At 36.6% G+C, this 26,149-nt stretch overlaps 1 long non-coding RNA gene across 1 annotated transcript in view; it reads right to left on the bottom strand.

The window, feature by feature from the left end:
• The window catches only part of LOC120530352, a 50,156-nt gene that overhangs the window by 15,064 nt on the left and 8,943 nt on the right, over positions 1–26,149 (bottom strand). The window lies entirely within an intron of this gene.

Genomic DNA, 26,149 nt, shown 5'->3' with positions numbered 1-26,149 from the left:
ATCAGATTACAGACTAGATGGGGATAACTCCCTCATGACTTTTCAGCACAATTTCAAATTTCCTACTGTGGTGCAAAATTATTGTGAGCTTTCTTCATTTCTGACAGCTATTTAATGTGTTAGAAGGCTAAATAAATATTTTGCAGGTATGTCAAGCTTAGCCCCAGTCTTGCTCCATCTTTTTCCATTCTTTCATCAGATTACATCGTGCCCAAGTTGCCTCGAAAGCTTGCATGTTGTAATCTTTTTAGTTAGCCAATAAAAGGTGTCATATTGCTTGACTTTTCGCTACAATCATAATGGCTAACATGGTAGAACACCCTAGTACTACATGCTTTCATTTTATGATACCCTATCTTCTGTTGGCGTGGTCCAAAACACCAATGTTACTACTTTTGATATGACTAAATTGATTGCATTTTGTACAGCACTATGAGTGAGTTGTTGGATATGTCCCATGACTAGAGATCACAGGTCCATGCTGCTAAGATTATGTAACACTAGAAAGGGAAATTGCTATAAAAGTGTGAAGATACAGTTGATAAAAGTTGACATCTTGTTACGCTTAGTAAATTAACTTGTTTGTCTGGATTAGAACAGTGTTATTTCTAAGAACAATAAAATCCAGTTTGTCTACTTGATTATAAAAACATAAAACATTCTAAACTTATTTTCTATTAGTTTCTGAGTAAAAGAAGCAGGTACTGTGGCCAATTAGAGCAAGGATCGGTTTATAAGGCATTTGCCAATTGTACTGCTGCTGCCTGACATGTTATAACCACTGTCATCGTACGTAAACCTGCGGCTGCACAGCAGGGGAGAAAAAAAAATAATTTCCCATTAGGCAGTTGTCTGCTTTACCAAATATTCTCGTAATTAACAGCAATGGTTTCCATGGCACTGGGTTTGACCAGCAGATGAATTGTTGTTGCTTACATATAGTTCCCTTGTTGTAGGAAGCCTTAAAGAATGGCAGAACTTTTTAAAATGTCATTTTTGTTTACCAGGGTCCTTGTAATTACATCACATCCCACATACAACAGGAGACCATTCAGTGACAATCAATATACATTTGAACATTTTGCAATATGTTCCAAGCATTGTAGTAATACTACTACACTTAGCACCAAGATTAGATAACTATCCATCTGACAAAAGCACAAATGATCTGATAGTTTATAGGTCCACTATAGTTTTTTTTTACATCTTCATGAGAAGAGTGCAGCAAAAGAAAGCCTAACAAACACCAAATTACTCTCGAGTACTCCAAGTTGAAAGTACTGTAGTTTAAAAGGGCTTGTGAGCAATAAGTGAGACGTTGTATTTTTATTACTTGTCTGGTAAGGACATGCACAACTATAAATAAGCTAAAACAGAATGAAGACATATCTTGAAAGAAGTGTATGCAAGGGATGCATACCAGTATATTTTTCTTCATGTACAGATAACCAGGCTCACGAGCACACATTGTGGCTTTCTACAGCACTCAATAGGCGCTTTTCCACTGCATAGTACGGCACAGCACGGTTCAGTACAGCTCACCTTGGTTCGGCTCAGTTCGCATTTCGACTGCACTTTAGTACCGCTTTAGAGTGGGTGGGATTATTCAAGTGTCGTTATAGTTGCACCGCCTCTACTGCCGTGACACCGTGGAACTTTTACAACAACACGCAGACAACGACAACACTTTAGCTCGATGACGCGCAAGGGTAAGCATCTAAAAAAAGCACATCACTAGCTAACTTTTATCACTGTTGCAAAGCATAAAATGAACTTAACTGCTAGTGTAACATTAAAATGCTGATTCTGTATATTACAGATCTTCCACATTTTGCAAAAAAGTCGCCACAACAGACCATCTGTATGGACATTTAACCGTGCCTCAGAGTGGTGGGATGTGATTGTTCCCGGTTTTACAAACACTCAGTGGCTGGAGAACTTTCGAATGTCTGAAGAAACATTCATCCACTTATGCAACAAACTGCGTCCAGCGATGGAGAGACGGGACACAAACTTCCGCGTGTATAAAGAAAAGAATAGCCAGTGACGCAGTAATGACGATTTTCTCCGGCCAATCAGTGACCAGCAGTTTACACGTCGCGTTTTGGTAACGGTTCGGCGCGCTTGGAACCTCGGCTGAGGTGGTACTAAAAAAAGGACCAGGTACCAGGTACTGTTCCCAGTGGAAAACCCCCCAAAAGTGAGCTGAACTGAACCGTGTCGTGCCGTACTATGCAGTGGAAAAGTGCCAAATGGGAAGAAAGATGTAATATGCTTAGGCATTTAACAATTTGCTGTACTGTTTACGGTGCATGTTTATATAAAGTTCAAAAAATGTTCAACAGAAGTGTCCTTAAATTATACTGTATCAAATCAATCCTTTCACTGCAAATACTTTTACATTAACATTATGAAGAATAATGGTAGCGCTACAAGATGCCTCATCATTCACTAGCTTAGTTCAAGGCAGGTTGACATCAGTAGAGTTAAAGGTTAACTCATTTGTTTTGTTTCAAAATAAATATTTTTAACACATTTAGTTTGTAGCAAATAGGCAGCTGCAGGGAAGACGTTAAAATTTACTTTATTTTTATTGTTTGAATGGCTTTTTGTTTTAGTCCTGGTTTTCTGTCTTAAGTTGCAGGGTTATGTAATATAAAAACCCCTTTCTGCCAGAATGTACTATATATTGATGGGTGTAAGGAGTCACTAGCTAAAATCACATATAACAAAACTAATTCAGTTCACTTTAAATGATTTGCTCACAAAGTGTAGAAAGAGACAAAGCATTAGTTTTACATGTTTTCCCACTGATGTATGATACAATCTGTGTTGCATATAAGGTTCTAACCACCCTCAGGCACATATAGTTTTCACCAGTCCTATCCAACAGTCAAAACTGCAGGATGGACATTTAAGTCCAAAAAGCATTTAACTGCATGTTTTAAAGAAATGAATCTGTGGAATCCTGCACTGTGGTTTTATTACACAGATGTGAACCAGATTTAAATTCTAAACCAAACTTAATCTTGGATACTACCTCAGTTTCCTAGAGCTAAAGCAGCAATGCTAACCACTAGGTTGTCATGTTATACATTTTAAGCATTCCATTTGTTTTAAATCAGAAAAATGTAGGTCATTCTCTGCACATGTTTGTGCCAAGTCACATTCAGGCTCCAACTGAGCCTATACTAACAGGATAAAGCTACTCTGAAATGAATGTTTCAGGTATTATTTAAACAAAGTTGTTTTTAGTTATTTTAATATCACATATTCTTTTATTTCATTGCTTCCTTTTGTTCAGCTCTATTCTTTAATTTTAAAATGGATCTCCAACAAAATGATTTCCCCCGCCATTCATCATTAAATAGTTCACATTGTTTATAACCATATGCAGTTTGCATTTCTGCATTAAAGCAGCTGTTACAGTATAAGACCTATGAGAAATAAAGTATACAAGAACAATATGTAATATTAGCTCAGATGAGTTAACATGAAAACATACTTAACACTAAATATTTCACAACTACATAAACCCATGCTTGAATCCTGGTAAATACTGTAATGTGGGGCGCCTATGTTCTCCTTATGTTTGTGTGGAATTTAAGGTTAGCCAGGTGACACTAAATTGGGCCTTTGCAAACATTCCCTTGCAATGGACTGGTACACCATTTAGTTAGTTCACTGCTACACTCTACTGTGGTGATTCTTAAAAGGTTTTATTCCGAGGACCTAAACCTGAAACTTAATAGCATACTGAGACCCAAGAAGATGATTTCTATTTTGGCAGCAGAGCCATGCATAGACAAATAACAGCCATATAATAAAAGTAAACGTTCAAGCATATTCCTCATATGAATATTACTAAAAGATAAAAGTAGAAAGCAAACATTGTTAATAGAACAGTTGTAATACTTGCTATGTGTGTGTGTGCAGTGTCATGGGCAGTTTGTGCCTTTCCCTCTCTTTGCTGCTGCTGCTCTAAGTTGGCAGCACATATTATAATCTTGCCCATTTGGGGAGCTTGTCCACAGTAATCATTCAAAAATGATTTAATTTCTGTGATATTTCTTCCAACGTAAATACTTAGTGTAAGCTATATTAAAGCTGAGAGAGAAATCCTTTACAACAGGTGCATTGTAAGGATGTGATGATTTTAAAAGAACCGTACAAATGGTCGCTTAACTTTGTCAACTAAATTATGGTGCTAGATGGGGAATAGTAGTCAGAAAATAATCAATGCAGTCTATTTACCCTGTTCTAATATTTTCAAATGAGCTCCACCATAATGCAAAGTCTTCTAAACAAGTTTGCAGATTGTTCTGGACATCATTTAACAATTCAACAAGAGGGGTACTAAAGTGTGTCTTGTTACATTATTCCTAAAAAACAAAAAATGTGATAGGATGTCTCCTGATGAATAATGTAACAGTCCACTCATTTAATGCTGCTCCTCAACCATGTGCTGAATCCAGTGGTCCCCACTCTACAGCCTGTTTTGTCCTTTTGGTATTTTATGGTGTTTTTACAGTACTCAATTGCCAACAAACATGACCTTCACACCAGCAGTACACAAATTTATAAATCCACTGTAAAATAGCATTATGAAAAGGAACTGTTTCTCACCAAGGCATTTTTAACTTAATACAAAATCTTTGTTACGCTTGTTAAGATTAACAATAAATATATGACACAAGCCGAAGCCCGCCGTAGCATACAGCGGTGTAAGAATTGGAACGGGAAACGGTGAGAAAGGAATTCAGTATAACAAAGGCTTAGGAAACCACCGTCGCAGTATAACGAAAATAGCAAGGAGCGAAACCAATGCCAATGGTCGAAAGAGTACCTTCCTGTAGCAGGCTACGGAAAACAGACATATATAGATAGACGCCGCATTCACTGTGTTGCCCAGTCGACACGATAAGTCAGCGCGTCCACCCTATTGTGAGTGGTAAAATTGCCATTTAAGCTTATACAGGTAGACGTGGAAACCGGGTTTTCTGATGAAAAAAATAATGTGTAAACAGTATCGTTTACATACAACAGATCTTGGTGAACCGTTTACAGGCATTTATTTATATCCATTTATATACTAAATGTGTGCATATCCCATGGTCTTAAGAGTTGGTGGGCGGGGCACTCTGTCTTGCATGAGGTGTAAGGTCAACAAGACTCAGAGGTACATGTAGACTTTTGCACAGATGAAAGTGACTAAAGCTGCGTTTGGCGAGTTGTTGCGTGCCTCAAGAACGACGCTGGACTCGGGAGGATGGTTACAGTTGGCATGCGTGGCTCTGTCGTGCGTATCCCATGATGCGGTAGGAGGGTTAGAGTTGGTGGACGGGACTCTGTCGAGCGTATCTCATGGTCTTGGAGTTGGCGGGCAGGGCTCTGTCTTGCGTGCCCTTAGTGAATTATATACAGTATGTAGATAATATCGAACACACAATGAGACCATGGCCAGCTGTCCATGGCCACTGAAACTGCATTTACTATACAGTGATCCCTCGCTATATCGCGCTTCGACTTTCGCGGCTTCGCTCCATCACAGATTATAAATGTAAGCATATCTAAATATATATCATGGATTTTTCGCTGGTCCGCGGATTTCTGCGGACAATGGGTCTTTTAATTTATGGTACATGCTTCCTCAGTTTGTTTGCCCAGTTGATTTCATACAAGGGACGCTATTGGCGGATGGCTGAGAAGCTACCCAATCAAAGCACGTATTACATATTAAATAAAACTCCTCAATGATATACGATGTGCTTCCCGCCCGCTGCTTCGCACACTTAAAAGCTCTAACAGCCCATATTGATTTTTCATTGTTTGCTTTTCTCTGTCTCTCTCTGACATTCTCTGCTCCTGACGGAGGGGGTGTGAGCAGAGGGGCTCTTTGCTTAGAAGATACGGACGCTCCTCTAAAAAATGCTGAAAGGCTATCTTCACATTGATCCCTTCATTGCGCTGCTTTATCGAGGTGCTTGCATACTTAAAAGCGCAACAGCCCTATTGATTTTTGATTGTTTATTTTACTTTCTCTCTCTGACATTCTCCGTTCCTGACGGGCACCTTGAAGAGGAGGATATGTTTGCATTCTTTTAATTGTGAGAAAAAAAAACAAAAAAAAAACGGTCATCTCTGTCTTGTCATGGAGCACATTTTAAACTTTTGACTAAAGGGTGTTTTTTCATGTGTAGAGGGCTCTAATAATGTTAAAAAATGTATTTAGAAGGTCTTAAACAGGTTTTCAATGCTCTAACTGTGAAAATATTAGATTTATAAATAATCGTACTTTGTGGAAATTCATTTATCTGTCTGGAGCAGATTAACCGCGATAAACGAGGGTTTAGTTTATAACTGTGCGGAGAATATTTATAAACAGTGCGGGAGAGTTTCTAAGGACTTAAAATATATAAAAATAACCATACAAACATATGGTTTCTACTTCGCGGATTTTCACTTTTTGCTTGGGGTTCTGGAACGCAACCCCTGTGATCGAGGAGGGATTACTGTACAGCACTGCCACAACACTAAATACCTGAACCATATTACCTCATCTCTCACAAGACCCTGAAGGTCATCAAAATTGTGTGCCTCATCTGTTATTTTCCTTTCCTCACAAGTGCTGGTCTTATTTCCTCATCTTGCCTCTTTCCTTATCTGCGTCTTTGCTTGTCAACCATCTCAGGTTGTAGTGGTGGTAAATATTGTGATTGGGTACAATAGAAACAAATGTGCTCTGTGATATATCATTCGGCTGTGAAGTCAGTACACACAACCTTAGACTGACTCCTCTATTTGTAATTATACTAACGATTTACTACGTTGATTGAAAGCACACAGCAAGCACGATACAAAGCACTCCATCACTGTTCTGCATGAATCATCAGGCTACTTCTTACCACTCCAACCTGTTAAAGTTTAGGTTTAAGGGCTGCAGCAATGTTGTTTTGACTTTCAAACACTGCACAAACACTAAACACAAGACTACACTTACAAAAATTAAAAAAGAAGCTATACTTTTTTTTGCCCCAAATGTCTTGAGTAAAATAGTTCAATCAAATCAGTATATGTTAAACTGGAGATTTTAACACATTTATATTATTTAAATTTAGTCAAGAGTTGGCATGGGTACATTTTTAGTGACTCAGACTCCAGTGACCCAATAATTGCTTCCAACTCCTACTTCACAGTTTATGAGCTATGTCACATATTGTTGTAGTAAACAAAACAGTGGACAGATAACACCCCACGGCCTTGGTTAATTTTACTGAACAGCCTTGTTGTGACCCGTCACAAACATGTCCATGATCCAACAATTTATCAAATATTGTCCTATTGGATAAGCAGGTTTGTTAATGGATGGTACAAATCAAGAGCATGAGACTGTCAGAAAAACAATGTGTAGCAGTGGGAGTGAGCAACATTCATATCAGAAAAGTAAGCAGTGGGACCCAAAGTGGGCAGTAATGATGACCACTTAATGATACATACTGTACTGATATTATTGGTGTGTTAAGTATTAGGATTTCCTAGATAAAATCTGAACAAAAAAAAAATTACATTTACCATTTTTCACATTGACATGTTTTATTTTAACATTTGATTTTTTTTTTTTTTAACTGAACACAAAGCACAGACACCTGACTTTTGTCTCTCTCTAAAGTGTACATTGCATATACCATCTGCCTTTGACTAAAATACAAAGAATAAACTTCTCGAACATCACAGGTATTAATATGCTCTCTTTCATCTGTGCTATATATATATATATATATATATATATATATATATATATATATATATATATATATATATATATATATATATATATATATATATATAACAGCTGGGCGGTATGACCAAAATTCAATCTTACTGTATTTTTCTTAATGATCCCGGTATCAGACGGTATTTTAACCACAGTTTCCACTGCAATTACTGCAGTAGACTGGCTAAGGATAGATAGATAGATACATTACTTTATTAATCCCAAGGGGAAATTAACCTATTCCACTGTCATGAGCATTGTACAAATTTTTTTTTAATGTGCACACAAGTATTAATACAGATTTGCATGGCCCCATAAAGTGATAAGTTTTCAAGGGGGTGGCACTAATAAAGAGATGGAATCACATTGCATGACAGATGCAGTCAAAATATAGAACCTTTTTATTGAACATATTTTGTAAATAACAAACTAATTTTGACAACATATTTTCAACCATCCAAAGAGGCATTTAGACTTAGTCAAATATCCAGAGGTGCTTGTCAAAAGTTGTATTGCATTGAACATGTCTTAGAAAAGTAATAAATAGTAAATATTTTTTGTAAACCAACTACACTTTATTAATGTTAATCTCTGCCCACTGACACGTTAGTGGCTTTTTAAACAACTTTACCATCATTAAACTACATAATATTTAAACTAATAAATAATAACAATAAAATAAATAATGCAACTTCCTGTAATAATCCTATCACTGCAAGCCTAGTTGCATTACACAGTATTCACCAAATAAAAATAAAATAAAACTAGTGCAACTTGGTGATGACATCTTTACCAACTGAACCATCATTTAGGCAAATTGCATTAATATGGACCTTGCTTCAAGCTAAGCTAAATATACATAATTAAACTGCAACTTGCATTTATAATGCTATTTGTGGTATAGCCCTACAGAATTGTATTAGGGAAATATATTTACACACACACACACACACACACACATATATATATATATATATATATAGCAAAATATCCAGCCAGAGCGGAGAAGTAGTGTGTTAAAGAAGCAATGAAAAAGAAAAGGAAACATTTTGAAAATAACGTAACATGATTGTCAATGTAATTGTTTTGTCACTGTTGTGAGTGATGAGTGTTGTTTTCATATATATATATTTACACACACACATAAACATATATATATATACATATCTATACATATATACATACATACATATCTACATATACTGTATACACATACATATACACACACATAAATCCATACATACACACAAATACATATATATACACATACATACACACACACATATATAAACATATATACATATACATACATATCTACATATATACACACACAGCTATTTCGTATCAGTGCAATACGCTGCATTTGTTAAAACGGATGACTCCCGCTCTTACGTGCAAGTCTGCGTGGATATTATGAACTATCGTATTTGTTCAAGTTCTATTTAAATTTTAAATAGAAGGAATTTTTATTTAGTCGACAGAAATATCTTTGGTAGGAATGGTAAAAACAGACAGGAATATTATTCGTGAATAAATCAACTCAAACCTTAAACAACTTATAATATTTTGCTCTCCATAAAAATATATCCTGTCTAAATTATACAAGTTAGAAATAAAGTAAACGTTAAAAGAACAAACATTCAAATTTCTTTACTCTTATGTAATTTTATATAAAAATAAACTTAGATTTTAAATATCCCAAAAGATTTTGCTCTCCATAAAAATATATCCTGTCAAAATTATACAAATTCAAATATGAACATGCTGCATAACAAAACCTGGAAATATAAATAAAATGTGTTCCTTTCAGCAATAACAAATCAAATCATTCAGTTGTCTTTGCTCATATGTCATTTTAGAGCTGGACGCCTGGCATCTTTTTTTGGCCACAAGTTCGTTTCTGTTTGGTGTGAGGTTCTGTGTTGTGGAGATTCTCAGGATGGATTGCAGGTGCTCATCAGTGAGGCGACTCCTGTGTGCTGTTTTGTTAGTCTTTATCACTGAGAAGAGCTTCTCACACAGATATGTGCTACCAAACATGCACAAGGTTCGAGCCGCATGTAGACGGACTTTTTGTTCTTCAAAGTCACCAAAGCGCCGTGCAAACTCAGTGCGCTCAGTTTATCAGCAAAGTGCGATTTGGGAACACCGTAGTGACGACTTGGTTTAACATTACTTGGCAACAGGGAAAGTGGGGCAAGGTGCACTGGTGCATTTGTGTCTCCCATAAAAGCAGCTTCACTTGAAATCACTTTGTGATTGTGCACGGGTTAAAACGTCCGCTGAAGTGTCAGATTCTTATTTAATTATGCTGCTTTCTGTATCTTCTGCATTGCATTCAGGTTACCCTGATGTTTTATCTCATAGTGCCGTCTTAGATTAAATTCTGTAATTACAGCCACATTAGCTCCACAAATGAGACACACGGGTTCAGTAAACATATACTCAGCCTCCCATCGGTTTTAAAGGCTCTATTTTCAGAATCAACTTTTCTCTTCAGCATCGTGTGAGCTAGCTTCGCAATAACTTGTTCGGCAAGGCAGCTGAAGCGCTGCATTATGGGATCTGTAGTTTATTGTGTTACCAGCGCTTCATATACCCGGGCTTTAATAACAATAATACAGTATATAAAATGATCTCGGGGCGGATATAATTACACCGGGCGGATGTGGCCCGCCCTTGAGTTTGACACATATGGACTAAATAGAACTTGAAAAGATATATTTTTTCAAATGTGATCGCGCAATTCAGATAGAGTTGACGCCACTACAGCCTGCATCCTCCCCTCGCTGTTACTTTTTACCGTTCATCTAATGAATACACTGAGTATGGCTTTACCAAAACAATCATTGATGGTGAATAAAGTATCCATTATTCGAGTATGTAGATCGGGATATATATATATATATATATATATATATATACCCGCGTATCGCAGCGGAGAAGTAGTGTGTTAAAAAAGCTAGAAAAAGAAAAGGGAACATTTTAAAAATAACGTAACATGACTGTCAATATACAGTATTTGTTTTGTGAGTGTTACTGAGTGTTGCTGTCATCAAGGATTTGATTATCATTATTTCTTTCAATCAGGTTCGTATTTGTAGGATGTGTTGTGTTCAAGTTACATTCCGTGTTTGTCAATCGTTGTAAAGATGACAGGTTTCATTCATCGATTCGTTTCTTACTGCATCAATAAACAGCTCGTCTTCTTCTTTATCTGAGACCTGACACACTGCATGCACAGGTTTTTTACACTGTCTTCCTTTAGCGGGACATTGACTTTTTCCACCGTGTGCTTTGTTTCCGCAGTAGCTGGATTTATGAATATGCTTATCAGGCGCTTCATATTTTTGCTGCCTTTTCAATTGTGTAATTCGGTTTTGTTCAGCTCTTTGGAACTGTTGCTTTTATCTGTGCACTGCGTCAGTTCCGTGAGCGCTCGGTGTACATGCATCGAAGGTTCCCAGCTGTGCTGGTGCCATCTCGTGCTATGTCCATGGCTGTATTTAATGTTACCTTAGTCCTGGCACTTAAAACTTTCTCTCGCAGTTTCGCTGAGTTTGTGTCAAACACCACCCTGACCATCTCATCTTCCTCTCCATAAACACAGTCCTTCACCCGTGAATATTTAGTGGAGTTTGCTATTGGATTGCCGCTGACGGACGGCCTTATATGGGCAGGCACTAAATTACAAACGCCAGCGGCAGCCTGTCTATGAACTTAATTTAAAGTGTAGGTTTACATCGTGCTTCGTTTCCGAAGTAGCAGAACTCATGAATATGGTTGTATATGTCACTCGCTCGCTTCTTATTGTTTCGCTGCCTTCTCAATTATATAATGCATGTTTTCTTCAGCGCTTTTTTGAGGTCTTCCTGGTTTTCTATGTACTGCGTGATTACGTGGGAGGCGTGATGATGTCACACGAAACTCCGCCACGGCGTTGAAGCTCATCTCCATTACAGTAAATGGAGAAAAACAGCTTCCAGTTATGACCATTACGCGTAGAATTTCGATATAAAACCTGCCCAACTTTTGTAAGGAAGCTGTAAGGAATGAACCTGCCAAATTTCAGCCTTCCACCCACACGGGAAGTTGGAGAATTAGTGATGAGTCAGTGAGTGAGTGAGTGAGGGCTTTGCCTTTTATTAGTATAGATATACACATATACATACGACGGTTACTGAGCAAGCTCCTGTCAATCATGGAGAATCCACTGCATCTACTGAACAGTGTCATCTCCAGGCAGAGGAGCAGCTTCAGTGACAGACTGCTGTCACTGTCCTGCTCCACTGACAGACTGAGGAGATTGTTCCTCCCCCACACTATGCAACTCTTCAATTCCACCCCTATGGGGTTAAACACTAACATTATTCAAAGTTAATGTCTGTTTTTACCTGCATTTTTATTACTCTTTAATATTGTTTTTTTATTGTTTTTTGTATCAGTATGCTGCTGCTGGATTATATGAATTTCCCCTTGGAATTAATAAAGTATCTATCTACTGGCTTAATTGTAATCAGTGTGATTAGTGAAGTGTAAAAACAGCTATTCCTGGAGCATTCCTTTGCTTGGTAGTGTAATTGACAGCAAACAACTGACTATGGGTGGCTAGACACTTTCAAAAGATCTCAGGGATAGAGTTGTGGACAGATACTGTATAAGGCAGGAAATGGATACAAAAAAATCTCAAGGAGCACAGTAAAGTCCATAATAAAGAAGTGGCAAGTGTTTGGTACTACTAGGACCATCCCTGGATCCGGCTGTCCCTCCAAACTGGATGGAAGAGCAAGGAGGAAACTGGTCTGAGAGGTTACCAAGACACCAATGACCACTTTGGAGGAGTTACAGGATTTTATGGCAAAGAATGGTCATTTTTGTGCATGTGACAACAATTTCACAAGTGCTCCATAATTGTGGCTTGTTCAGGAGGGTCGCAAGGAAAAAGCCACTTGTCAAGAAAGACCATATTAAGGCTCGTTTGAGCTTTGCCAGAATACACCTTGAAGAATCTGGAGCCAAGTGGAAAAAGGTCTTATGGTTAGATAAGACCAAAATCGAACTATTTAGCCTCAATACCAAACTGTACACCTGGCGGAAATCCAATGCAGCTCACCATCCACAACACACCATACCTACAGTAAAGCATGGAGGTGGCAGCATCCTGTTGTGGGGTGTTTCTTTGCTCCAGGGCCTGGGGGTCTCGTTAGGGTAGAAGGAAAAATAGATGGGGCAAAATACTGTGAAATTCTTGAGGAAAACCTGCTACCCTCTGCCAGAAAGTTGAATATGGGCAGAATGTTCACCTTTCAACATGACAACGACCCGAAGCACACAGCAAAATTGACCACACAGTGGCTGAAGGAGAAAAAATTGAATGTCGTCATGTGGTCCAGTCAGAGCCCAGACCTAAATCCCACTGAAAATCTGTGGAAAGATTTGAAGATAGCAGTCCACCAACACTCACCATCCAATATGAATGAACTTGAACAGTTCTGTAAAGACGAGTGGGCAAATATTACTCAATCTAAATATGCAAAGCTGACAGAGAAGTATCCCAACAGACTCAAGGCTGTCATTAAAGCAAAAGGTGGTTCAACAAAATATTGACATTGGGGGTGATCCTTTATTAATCTCAGTATGTCTTGTTTTTGATTTTTTTTTATAATTTTTCTGAACTGTAGCTGTGATATTTTTCACTTGGATGTTATAGATTGCATTGAGCAAGTAAAACTGGGAAGAATTTTTTGTGTGTGTGTGTTTTCATTTAAGGCTGTAAAGCAAAAAAATGGGAATATTTCAAAGGGGGTGATTCTTTTCTATACCCATTGTATACATATATTATGAGTACATGATGTGAAAGATTTATTATGAGATTAAGAAATGAATTAGTGCACACATCTAGACCCTAAGAGATATATTCATGAAATTAAACTAAAATATTTATCTGCATAAAATATGTATTATTAAATGCAGATTACTAATTTTACAACCAGGAGTTCATTTGCTATAAGATTACCCAGCTTTATTATTGGCTTGTAAATGTTTTACCAGATAATTTGCACATATTATGGAGAATGAAAGAATGAGTGCCTATTGATTGGACGTGAGTCTACTGGAATATTTGAACTTGAATATGTCCCATTTTTCACAAGACTGACACTCACCTCTCGCATTCCTGTCAACCCCCACCTGAAATCAGCTGCCTTATGACTATGTTGACTTGCTTCATGCTTTATTGAAATAATGTTGTTGCACCCAAAACTAGTTTGTCAGTCTGGAGGTTTGTATCTTAATTCGTTTCTGAGATAGGGAAGACTTTAAAATGGGTATGTGGTAGTAATTTCATTGAAAAAAAAAAAAAAAAAAAAGGAGTGTTCCAGAATCATAACTTTCAAAACCGTTAATGCTAAATGTGTTACATTTTCAAAGATTATTTTTAAGTATTTGATGCCTAACTTCTAGAATTCTTTGTCCACAGTTGCATATTTGCCAATTTATGACTTGCAGAAAACTGAAAACAAAAAAAAAAAAAACAAAAAAACACTATGTTCAACAATTCTTCAAAAATCAGACTGAATAACCTGTATATCTGGAATATAAATCACTGTGGCATACAGAGACAATAAATATACAGCGCCATATGAAAGTAAAACTTGTGCCGTTTTTTAAAGGATAAAGGACCGATCTTCAAAATAAACGCATCTTCTGAGTGAAGACCTTGTGTACACTTGGAGAAGGCTATGCAGCAGCCAATTTGGCAGGGACGAAGAGAGCAAGGAAACGTAAAAAAATATGGAATACAGCATTTTAACAGGAAGATCAAGAACTTCCAAATGTAACAGTAAGTAAATGAATGACTTTAGGTATCCTATGTTTATTAAACAAAAAAGCCTTACTGAATCCTGGGAGCGATGAATGGGGCAAAGTTTAGTATTCTGAAGCATGTGGACAACACATACATTATTAATGCTCAATTCACTATCCTACACTGTAAATATCAGTCAAAAGGATTGAAAATAATGGGACAACTCATCTAATGTGATATGGACTCTAGTAATTCTGGGTGTTACATGTACATTTGTGTATTTTAATACTTTTATTATGACAGTAATGGCAAAAGCCAACCCATCTGGGTAGAAAAAAAACATCATAGTAGCACTTGGGCAATCCTTGTTAACTGTGTTGTGCTACATTATTAAAGTTTTTTTCTCATAATTGTAGCAAGTCTGCAAACAATAAAACACTTTTGACACATGCAATGGTGTCTGAATACTGCAGCCTTCAAACCAAAGTTACACAAAAGATGCATCTCCCGTGTATTCAAAGATAACTAAGGGAAAAAGGGGTTTCTAGGTGCACATAAAGTGACATGATCATAAAGAATGTGACAATGCCATTTAGCAGCAAGATACCACCATCACTAAAGCAAGTGAACTCATGCCATTCTCATCCCCTTTTCGTAATTCAACTTATAATGCAAAGCACATTACCAATATTCTGATCTTCTGCCTATTACAGTAATTTAGAAAGTTTGTGTTTTGTATCCCTATTTCTGTTGAGTATGCTTTTAATATAATTCTATTAAAAATCATATATACAGGGTGGGCCATTTATATGGATACACCTTAATAAAATGGAAATGGTTGGTGATATTAACTTCCTGTTTGTGGCACATTAGCATATGTGAGGGGGAAAACTTTTCAAGATGGGTGGTGACCATGGTGGCCATTTTGAAGTCGGCCATTTTGGATCCAACTTTTGTTTTTTCAATAGGAAGAGGGTCATGTGACACATCAGACTTATTGGGAATTTCACAAGAAAAACAATGGTGTGCTTGGTTTTAACATAACTTTATTCTTTCATGAGTTATTTACAAGTTTCTGACCACTTATAAAATGTGTTCAATGTTCTGCCCATTGTGTTGGATTGTCAATGCAACCCTCTTCTCCCACCGATAGCAACACCGCAGGAAAAATGCTAGCACAGGCTTCCAGTATCCGTAATTTCAGGTGCTGCACATCTCGTGTCTTCACAGCATAGACAATTGCCTTCAGATGACCCCAAAGATAAAAGTCTAAGGGGGTCAGATCGGGAGACCTTGGGGCCATTCAACTGGCCCACGACGACCAATCCACTTTCCAGGAAACTGTTCATCTAGGAATGCTCGGACCTGACACCCATAATGTGGTGGTGTACCATCTTGCAGGAAAAACTCGGGGAACGTGCCAGCTTCAGTGCATAAAGAGGGAAACACATCATCATGTAGCAATTTCGCATATCCAGTGTCCTTGAGGTTTCCATTGATGAAGAATGGCCCCACTATCTTTGTACCCCATATACCACACCATACCATCATTTTTTTTGTTCCAACAGTCTTGGAGGGATCTATCCAATGTGAGTTAGTGTCAGACCAATAGTGATGGTTTTGTTTGTTAACTTCACCATTCACATAAAAGTTTGCCTCATCACTGAACAAAATCTTCTGCCTAAACTGAGGGTACTGTTCCAATTTTTGTTTTGCCCATTCTGCAAATTCAGTGTGGTTTCACGAAACTTAGCAAGCAGTTTGCTAACTGTAGCATGGGAGATGGGTGGTCTCGTAGGGTGTCTTGCATTGAAATCTGCTGCAATGACCCGGTTTACTGCGTTTACCAGACATCAACACAATTTCTATCTGCTCATCACATGTTAACCTCTGTGACATGTCAATGGCTGTAAACAAAGAGAAACTTGTAAATAACTCATGAAAGAATAAATTTACGTTAAAACCAAGCACACCATTGTTTTTCTTGTGAAATTCCCAATAAGTTTGATATGTCACATGACTCTCTTCCTATTGAAAAAACAAAAGTTGGATCCAAAATGGCCGACTTCAAAATGGCCACCACCCATCTTGAAAAGTTTTCCCCCTCACATATACTAATGTGCCACAAACAGGAAGTTAATATCACAAACCATTCGCATTTTATTAAGGTGTATCCATATAAATGGACCACCCTGTACATCTTTTTATACATAGCTGACCTACCAATGCCACCGCTAAACTGCATTGCTCCACACAAGTTACAGCCGACAAGGTATTAGAACATTTGGCAAAGTAAAAACTACTCTGGCAGTGCTGACATGTTTTGGCTAGCTCCAGCAAATAAGGCAAAAGTAATTTTCACCACATGGCCACCTCACCAAAATTTAACACTTGGATCTTGATGAACGAAATATTCAAATGGAACATCTTTACTGAGTAATACTGTGTAATTCATTGATACCTGTGCAACCTGAATCAGCTGCAGGTAAGGCCTCAAGCTACTAGTAGTGACAAGGACACTACCAAAATACAAAACAGAAAAAATCAGTCAGGAAGGATAAGGAGAGAGCAATTGTTTGTGATCACCACCTGCAAAACCATTACCTTTTTGGAGGCTGTCTCACTGTTGCCTCTCCATTGCACCTGTTGTCACTTTCATCTGCACCAAAGCAGGTAAAGTTGATTCACAATCGTTATGTTTCCTAACTGGACAGATATCCCTTAAGTTTAAATGACTTTGTGTTAGACTGTGATGATTAAGTGTTCCCTTTAATTTTTCTAATTAGTGTATATAAATGGTCAACTGTGGAGACCAAACGCTACCTAGTATTCTGAAGACTGCAGTGCAAGATGGGGCATAAATGGGCAGAATTTATGCAATTCAGAGACTGAGAAAATGCCTAAACAACTTAAAAGTCTGAAATATATTGTGAGACTAGCAAGATAAATGTTTAAATCCTTTAAGCAGCATCAGATTCTGATTTTTTTTTTAATCTGATCAGGTTAAGGTATACCTAGTACAAGTTAGCCTATCCCAATTCTTCTGATATTTCTGAAGCTAAGAACAACACAATATGTTGAATTTTGGGTTAACTTACAATGATGTCTAGCCAAATCCCTTTTAAGTACGTTAATTTGTGGGGTGATAAACTGGAATGCAACAGTGCCAAATACATATCAATAAGTCTTGATCATGTGCTGCATTTTTTTAAACAAAAAAAAAAAAAAATCACCAAATGCTGTACCCTACCGATGCACTGGAAATAGTATACTACATTATATATGTTATCACATTAGTACCGGTAATAGTAGATTTCTATAAACTATTCATAAAAAATATTTATCTTCAAAGTAAATGAATAATATAATATAATAATTATTACAAACATCTGCTTTTGCCCTTTATGCTGCTGAATGTTAATTATTAACATTAATGGCTTGATACTTCCTTTGTATCTGGTTCTGAAAAGCACATGTTGTGCTCTTCTTTAGCTAATCTCTCCATTTTACAGAACAATATGTGTTTTGTTACAAATGGCTTGGAAAGCACTTGTTAGAACTGTTCATGCAGATACACACACATATTGGTTCAGCCATTTTGCTGTCTAGTTTAAAAAAAGGCTACTATGTGCCAGACTGGAATTTTTGCAAAAGGTCTATTGCTAAAACGCAAGCAGACACACTAGTGTGAAAATAATGTGCAATTTTTTATCTTAACTTTCTTTTTTGGTGAGACATTTTGTCTACTGTAAAAAGTTTACTATATATTTTAAAAAAATACTATAATGCACACGTCTTAATACTATATTTTATAAAAGAAGGTTGAACCTATTATAACTGAACTGCAGTGCAAACTTATATGCAGACTCAAGAAACATTTTTCCCTAACAGCAATATTAAACTGTAACCTTGCACAGGCTGTCTTTAAAAAGTCTGCCACAAAGAACCAGACATTAATTTTCTGAATGTATACGGCCGACTAAAACAGTACTCTACTGCTCATAAGAAGGATGTGTCATATTTTATATAAGACATTAAAATGTGAGTACTAAGAAAAATATTCAATTATGTTATTCACCGTAGAAGAGTTAACAGGTTTTGGAAACAAGCGTAAAAACAGTGCCTTAACTTTGACTAGTGTTAGCAAAAAAAAACCCACACACTTGGAAGTACTTATGTAATAATGCCTAAGCAGATTTTACTTATGTCATTCTGTAATCTTTAAAAACATGTGTACCCTAGCTGAAAATATGCAAGATTAAGAAAAAAGTAATTCATAATCACCTTGTTTTATTTGCATACAGCTATTTTCTTTTTGCAATTATTTAGGCTTTCTTTACTCACTTCATCACTTTAGTGATTGTGTCTTTTGTCTATCCATGAGTTTGTGTTTATATGGTTACAATTTTCAACATACTTAAATATTAACATGCCACTTTGCCGAGACTAACCCTTGCTGCAGAAGTAATGTATGACATTATAAGTCTTACCTAAACTAAAACCCAATAAATTTAAAGTCTTTTCTATTTTTTATAAATGCCTTACAAATATTTTTACAAAGTAATGCAGAGTAATCAAAATATAATTTCAAAACTCATTTCAGATTAAAATGCTTACATTGCCATTAGGCAATTAACTATTATGGATAGGTTACATTCTCTTGATAACATTTTTTTCCGCAAAGCGATATAAATAAGGTGACCAGCAACTACAACATTTACTGAATAGTTTAATAAACATTTGAATATAAATAAGTACAGAACAGATCTGCTCCAGTCTCCAACACAATTACTGAACCTTTCAGAAAAGAAAAATGTACAGTTTAAGAAATGTTGACATAAAAGTGAAAGACTTAGTATTCCATTCTTACTGTTAATGTTATGGCTAATTAAGTATCTGGTTAAAGTGAAACTCTGCATCTTGTTCTAATGTATAACAGAAAAAAGAAGGGTATGAGTCAACAATGAATTTTCAATTCACCTTTACGTGTCTACAAACACATTAAGCCTCTTTTCAGTTAGCACTGCTGTTAAGGCTGTGAAATGAGAGAACTTTGGATAAGTGCTACTAAGGAGGCAGCACACGTAGCCTTCAAAAGACACTTAAGTCATACAGATACATGGAAAATGCTTCACAAAACTAAAACTACATCAAAGTTAAAAAAACAACAATCACTGGTTCTTCAAACCTCAATTTAATGAGATCACTGCTTAGTGATGCTCCAATCAATCAGTCACTGATCTAAATTGGCCAATTTTCACTAAAAAAAAGACTTGCTCACTTTTATGTTATACGGGCAGAAAAAAATGATTTTCAGCATCTTTACATTAATATAGTTACAGTGCTCCTTTATGCAATTTATTACAACAGTTGAGCAGGCACGTGTTTTTGCAACAAACATCCGGTAAATGGAGAACAGCATGGAAGACTTTACCAGAGAGAGAAGATTGAAATATTAGCATATACGTTAAAGAATGTAGCATAAAACTGAGAAAAGGGGGTTGGAGGAGTTGTCCTGTTCAGTTAGACAAACTACAAGAAAAGCTACTTTAATGAGTTCAGACAATTTTTGTAACAATGCTTCTCTAAGTCTGGATGGTGAGCAAGCTCATGTTAAATATAACAGTTTGCGTTTTCAATTAGATAATGAATAAAGAAGAATATGAAATTGATGTTATATTTGTCACATAAATGGTGAAAGCTACTTTTTTAAAAATCAAGACTTGTTTCAGGTAAGTACATTACAAATGAAATTATATAATACTGATAAGCTTGTAATTATGAGAAGCATTTTATTTTCTTTAATGCCATAGGTATGTTGAATAGATGTTTTATCTTAATATTCTATTAAAGTATGCAAGTTATAAGAATTATATTTTTTTTACTATGTTATGATCACTAAACAGTAAGCCTACAGAAATTATTTTTGTTAATAAAAAAATAAATAAAGAGGTAATACATGTGGTCTAGAATTAAAAAAAAAAAATACCAAGGCTGACACTAATAAAGAACATTATACTTCTCCTTTTCTGGTTAGGCAGGAGCATAGTATAAATGTTTTTGTAAAGAAATCTCTCTATTATAAAAGAAAATCCTGCGTCGAAAGGTGATCTTGAAGAGAGACAGAGAAACACCAGAGAGGCAGAGACACTTTCACTTCCCATGACACAGTCAAGTCATGTCATACTGACATCTGTTGGAAGCATGTTCCTGTGAGACAGTGACCTAGGCACGGGAAGTAATAATCAGCCTGGAACAAGTTTAATTGAAAACCTTGCAGGTCCAAACAGGATCAGCAATAAAAGACAGAGTTAAAGACACAGTAGAACTTCATATAGATGTTCAAAAACGTTTGCACCATAATCATGCAGAGCAAGTTACAGATTATGACAGCAGTGGAATTTGAAAGGCTAAAAAAAACACACCCCATGCACAATACACACACAGAGCAAGTTCAAAAATATGACAGAAGTAAAATTTGAATGTGTCAAAAAAAAAGGTGGCGATGGAAATTATTACTAGGTGAACTAATGAAACAGCAAAACCAGATTGAATATATGGACACAGGTTATATGTCAGAAATATGTAGATATTGTAAGGCTTTAAAGTTTAAGTCGGAGACTTGTAGATCGTCTAATTCGTGTTGCCATCAGGGAAAAGTACTGCTACTTCCCAATGAAGAGGCGTTTCCGCAAGAATTAAAAGATATGTGGTTTGGTGAAAGTGAAATCCATAAACATTACATGCAACATATATGCGTCTACAATACTCGTTTCGCAGTACCATCATTCAATGCACAAAACGTTGATTTACACAATAATGGACCATATGCTATGAGAATCTGTGTTCCCGCAACAATTACAGCTACAACAAGTTTAATTTATGCTCACGGAGAAGCAACATAGTATCGAAAGAGTTCAACGATCTGACATAATAGAAATTATACAGCCAATAATGGATACAAATCCATACGTCCAAAAGTATCGCACTTTACACAAAATTTATCAGCAAAACACGGACAAAGAAATTTTCTTGGATTTCTATATGAATCTGAAAGATCACAGTCACATTTATAATAAACCCACATGTGATGAATCGTCAGCGATAATTACGAAAGACGGAGATATCACAGACAGTGTAGATATGTATATCCAAAGGCAAACCATGATTTGTCATTTATGTCAAATACATCGCCACATGCCAACCCTTTACTCTTTCCTTTGCTCTTCCCAGATGACGAAACAGAATGGTTGTACAATATGAAACAAATGCATTCAGAAAAACGAATAACACCTACACAATAATTTGTCTCAAAATTAGCAATACGTTCCCATGTATTTAACCCACTTCTATCATCTCAATGTCTATCGCAATATTACATTATTAATGTGTATGTAAAAGTCGCAGCTAATAGTCTCTTCTTAATTAAATCGAATCAAGCTAAACTTAGAATGGAACATATGCAAGGTCTCATTGATCACATTCAAATATCAATAGTTCAGACAAATTCAAAATAGGTAAAGCAGTAATATTACCATCATCATATCAGGGTGGACCAAGAGCATTGCAACAGTTATATCATGATGCAATGGCAATATCCAGAACTGTCGGTCAGCCATATGTATTTCTTACAATGACATGCAATCCACAATGGTCAGATATTCACAGCTTCTTGAGAACAATGCCACTGGTTACACTTTCGTACAGCTTGTTTTTATCAGAAAGTCTTATTTTTATGGAATGACCTCAAAACAGCATTCTGGCAAAAAGGAGATTTTGATATGTCATTCGTATTAAAATGTGTACAGTTTCCAATGAGAATAGCTTTGCATTGACAATTAAAAAATCACAAGGACAAATATTTGAAAAAGTCGGTTTATTTATAAGAGACAATGAAACGACATTCACTCACGGTCAGTTATACGTTGCATTATCACGCTGTAAGACCAAATGAGGAATCAAAATTCAATGCGATTTTGAAGAAAAGTCAATCAGTTATCCTCCAACCCGCGATATCCTACCACAAGGTCACGGGGGCCTGCTGAAGCCAATCCCAGCCAACACAGGTCGCAAGGCAGGAACAAACCCCGGGCAGGGTGCCAGACCACCGCAGGGCACACGCACACACTAGGGACAATTTAGGATCGTCAATGCACCTAACCTGTTTTTGGACTGTGGGAGGAAACCGGAGCAACTAGAGAAAACCAACGCAGACACGGGGAGAACATGCAAACTCCACGCAGATAGAACCTGGGAAGCGAACCCAGGTCTCCTTACTGCAAGGCAGCAACGCTACCACTGCGACACCATGCTGCCCTGAGGAAAAGTTCATTCCAAATATTGTTTTTACTGAAGTTTAAAAACTAAAAAAAAAAGTGAACATAATGCATATGTAACAATTCCCATGAAAAAAAACACTTTAAATTGTACTTCCACAGGACCAAAACTGGGGGTTGGCAATTTAGTAAAGAAAAGGATTAAAAAAAAAAAAAAAAAGGTTATCGGAATCAGACGATCTGGTAACATGATATCTAATCACATCATCCCAAAAAAATTTGATTGGAGCATCCCTTTCACTGCTCTGTGTGCTGCCAGAAAACATTTTAATTACAAAATGTTTAACTGGTTGTATGTAGAAATTAAATGATGTTCTTGGGGTTCTCTGTGTACCATGTTACATAGCCTATTTTCACTTCAATCAAATCTTACTGAACCCCATCTCTAAGTGGGCCGACTATCTTCAAACAGAACAGGTGCTTACAACCTTCTCTAGAGTGAGAGTCCAAATTTTTAAAATGTCTATATTTTCATTGATGTATATGCCTTATAATACTTGTGTGAAACTGGCAGAAGCAAAACCAGACTGTCCACCTCTCACCATGTAGCTAGTTCACCTTTCTGTGCAAGATACTGGTGAGAAAGAAAAATGTAAATCTTTATACCTGTAGAAAAAAAACTGCATATTTAAAAAACGTCCTTATTACATTTGCAACAGAGTCTCAAATAATGAATGGAAAAACTCAAATAATCCCAATTTTAAACAATATGGCCCCATAAAGTACAAAAGCAAGAAAAACCCCAAAATTACATTTAACATTAGTAGTAATTTAATAAATATTACTCATAATTATCAAAATCAGACTCTGCTTTGACACTCAAATTTAATATTTTACTGCTCTCTCTTCTGTCCACAAAATAGAAACGCATACTAATCAAATACTTTGAAAGTAATATAAGGCCTGATGAATGTTCTTCACCATAGTATCAGTGTTGTTAGTGATTTAGTGAAGGGCATTTAAAATATGAAAAATACATAACATTATACCACCAAATGACAAAGAATTACATCTGCATATAGAGTGATGGGTAACCTCACGGATGATGGCTTATGGAAGGATTAATTTAGGTAGGTGAAAAGTTGACTAATTGTAGCTCAAACATTGCATTAGAAAACCAGATTTTACTCTAAAAGTGTGGTCTGCAAGGTGACAGACATATCATCAGAGCAAAGTGACTTTTAAAATTTGTCAGTTAAGTCAGTACAATATTAAGGTAATCATGTATAATAGCTAGGTTTCTGCCGGATAACTTTGTAAATGAACGCAAGAAGATAGCATGCACACCTCCCTAACTGCTTTTTTATGCGCATGAGCCTGCACTCACAACACCAATCTACTTTACAGTAATTCTTTCAATATGCTGCACCCTGCTATGTTATTGGTAGTATGTGTGCATGCTGCACCATATACCATGGTAGAAGCAGGGGTCTGCAGCTTTGGCCAATTACTCCTGCTGACACAGTGTGACAATTAGCAAGTTACTTCACCTGCCCATTCTCCATCTGGAAAAACAAAAGAAATGTAACCATTTGTATCACAAATGTAAGTCACCTTCTATGTATATCAAAAGTTGTAAGTCGCCTTGGATAAGGGTGTCAGACAGTTATAATGCAAGTATTATTCAAGAAACCTTTTTATGCTTAATTTTAGTTAACTTTCTTGTTAAGTTTCCCAACCCTCAATTGCTTCTTCTTAAAAGGCTACATTCACTGCTTTTAATCGTTTCTTGTAAACAATTTATTGCTGAATACAAAGGAACCAGAGGTTCCTCACTCATCTAAGCAAGTGATTCTCAAAATTTATTCTCAAAATTTAGTCTTGGTACCTACTGGAATGTAACAAGCACATATGTATGTTATATAGAGATGCTCTAAACTATTTTCTTCACCTTTACCACCAGGATTTTTATTTTGCTCTTCCCGATGTTCTGGTTATTTAAGCTGTTACCAACATATGTGCACATAAATATATAGCTGCAGACTTGGTGGTTGCCTTTGTCGTTGTTAGATAACAATTGAAGGAGTAAACTCCACAGGAAAAAAGTGAATATGGAAAATGCCAAAGCTAGAGTTGAGCATTTAACACTAGAATTACCAGAACCTACGAACAAACTCGTAGATCCGTCCCACCTTAAATCGCTTCTTAAAACCGTTCTCACCTCTCCGCCAGTCTCCTTTCTGCTGTAAATGTGCCGATAAAAACAAATTGCAAGCAGCCGGCTACTCCATCCCCCCACTGACTCAGAACTTGCACGAACTTCTCCGAGCTCATGCCTCGATTATCTGAGAGTGAAGTGGAGTTTTAGAGTGGAAATAATAGATTGTTATTTGGAACACACGCATTTCATGTGTGTTCCGTTTCTACAGTAATCTGTGTAAACACAATGTTAAAACAGAAACTTTTTCATATTTTAGTAATAAATGTTACAAAATGTAGACATAAACTATAAAATGTGTGAAGCCTGACAGCCAAAGAGAAAATAATCACTTTCATAAAAGGTCCAAGCCTTTTACAACAGCTTCCGTGGCGTACTGGTAAGATTTCGTCACTCAGAGCGCAGCAGACTTGTACTTCAAGAGATCCGAGTTCGATTCCCCGCTGGAGAAAAAATGTATTTATTTTTAACCTTCGCCGTTCTGCCTGCCTGAACTCCCTATCTATATAGTAATAACAGTAATTTTATTATTATATAGGAGCTTCCCTGTCTGCCTATCATATAGTGCCTTTCCTTCCTACCTATCTATATAATCTATCCCCTTAGCTTTTTTTTATATATCTATTACACATTGCCTTCCTTGTTTATTTATATATCTATTATACATTGCCTTCCTTGTTTATTTATATATCTAGTGCCTTCTCTGCCTGTCTGATTGCATATAGCGCTGAACTTACTGCTCTGTACTATTCTGTCCTCTGCATGTCCTGGAGTACAAAAGAAACACCACCATACAGCAACATGTGCGAACTGGCAAGATCAGGGGAAAAACACGCGGTCACTGATTACAAACCGCAAGATGAATGAAAGAGACAATATATGTAAAAACATCACCACACTAATGCAATATTATTTGAAAACGAACAGCGTCAGATCGGGTTTGAATATGCGCCCGATCTGACGCTGTTAGATTTCAAATAATATTGCATGTACTGTGCGTTGAAACTGCTGCACTGAATAAGCTGACTTCTTCTGTAACAGCGCCAGCGTGTATTCAAACCCAATCTGACGCTGCT

The sequence above is a fragment of the Polypterus senegalus genome, chromosome 5, assembly GCF_016835505.1.
Source record: "Polypterus senegalus isolate Bchr_013 chromosome 5, ASM1683550v1, whole genome shotgun sequence".
Classification (NCBI taxonomy): Eukaryota; Metazoa; Chordata; class Cladistia; order Polypteriformes; family Polypteridae; genus Polypterus; species Polypterus senegalus.
The sequence above is the reverse complement of the archived record's forward strand: the minus strand, read 5'-3'. Positions and strand labels throughout refer to the sequence as shown.